General features: G+C 47.0%; 1 protein-coding gene and 1 pseudogene across 1 annotated transcript in view; one reads left to right on the forward strand and one right to left on the reverse strand.

The window, feature by feature from the left end:
• LOC105979450 overlaps positions 1-904 on the reverse strand; it is a 22,988-nt pseudogene extending 22,084 nt beyond the window's left edge.
• BMP6 (bone morphogenetic protein 6) overlaps positions 1-1,716 on the forward strand; it is a 192,316-nt gene that overhangs the window by 148,216 nt on the left and 42,384 nt on the right. The gene's annotated exons all lie outside the window — the stretch shown is intronic.

Here is a 1,716-nt window from a genome sequence, read left to right on the forward strand (position 1 = left end):
AAGTGAGTGAGGAGCACTCAGAATGCTCAGGGTGACTGAGGAAGAAGGAATCAAAGCAGCTGGTTTAGACCAGTGGTTCTCAACCTGTGGGTTACGACCCCTTTGGGTGTCGAACGATCCTTTCACAGGGATCACCCAATTCATAACAGTAGCAAAATGACAGTTAGGAAGTAGCAACGAAAATAATTTTATGGTTGGGGGGTGCACCACAACATGAGGGACTATATTAAAGGGTCGCGGCATTAGGAAGGTTGAGAACCACTGATAGACTTTCAACTTCCAGGATGGTTAGATAATAGATCTCTGCCCTTGGAGAGACGACCAAACCCAGGTGGAACAGTAGGCTGCTAACTGCAGGTCTAGCTGCTCAAGCCCAGAAGCCAATCCTTGGAGAAAGATAGCGCTGTGTGCTCCCATAAAGATTTATAGTCTTTGTATAGGGGCTCATGGGAAGAGAGACACTATATGCAAAGGAAAATGCTGCGCTGATGATCCTAAGAGAGCTTTTTGGGTTCCTATCATCTCACTGCTGCTCCCATTCCATTGTGGATAGATTCACTCCCCCGTCCCCCATCTATAGCAAATCCACAGTAAGCGGCATATTGATTTTACATTCGGTCCAGTACATCATAAAGGTACACCAAGCCACTTCACAGATGCTATGGCCGCCGTGTTGATGCTTGACCCAGCTAGACAGGCACCCCTGCTTCCTGATCTCACCTGTCTTCAGCCTGTTGGCCTTAAGCTCCTTCCTGTCTACCAGACAGCTGTTTTCTCCAAATTCCTCCGCTTGGTGCATTTTCCATTCTCTCTTGTAACCCTTCTCTGTGTCAACCTTGGGGGGTCTGGCATTTTTTGTTTGTTTTTCCACTGTCAGTCTGTCATTGCTGACCATTTGCACCATGTTTTCTTGCTTCTCACTGCAACTTCTGTGTATACCGACCCAGGAAGTACTTGCTGCCAGTCTGCTGTGTGCCAGAAAAGTCAGTGCTGGCCTCTTTCAGTCAGACATTCCTGGATTCCCTAAGCCAGTCCTGTCAGATTCCTGGCTTGACCCGAGTAACAGGGTGCTCAGTAAGTGCTCTTGTGTTGGGAGTAGGCCCTGACCAAGTTCTGATTGGTGACAGTCTCTTGGCCACTGACTATGGGAGACTCAGAGGAAGGGCAGAGAGGATGAAAGAGAGAGCAGGGGAGCTTGTCAGAGGTCTGTGGCTCTGACCACAGGATGTGGTCAAATAGATTGGCTTAAAAACCCATTGTGTTTTTTCTTGGGCATATTGACCTCCTGATATGTCTAGAGGATAATGTGAATGGTCTAACTTGAATGGATTACTTTGATTTCTTTTCTTTTTACAATTTGACATGCTTGGAGTTCACATCTGGAACTCAGAATACAGAGCAGTATGCAAATTGGTATTTTGGGTCCGTAGTGCTGCAGCTCAAAAAAAAAAACACAACCTCCATGGATCAGTTGAGTAGACAATTTGTCTTCCAGCTTGATGGTGATGAATTTTTTATGAGTAGACCACCTGGTCTTTCTTCTGAGACAGCTCTCGGGGCCCATCAATCTTCAACCTTTTGGTTCGCCGCCAAGTACATTGATCCTTTGCAGTGCCCAGGGACTCTGGCTTGCACTAGGCCCTCCATTGAGCTCTTTGTGTTCTGGGGAACTGTTACTGGTGCTGAAGTTTTAGCAATGTGAGTTCTGTCCTGGCC

The sequence above is a fragment of the Echinops telfairi genome, unplaced genomic scaffold (genome assembly GCF_000313985.2).
Source record: "Echinops telfairi isolate 266 unplaced genomic scaffold, ASM31398v2 ScPeMD7_655;HRSCAF=1070, whole genome shotgun sequence".
NCBI classification, from domain to species: Eukaryota; Metazoa; Chordata; class Mammalia; order Afrosoricida; family Tenrecidae; genus Echinops; species Echinops telfairi.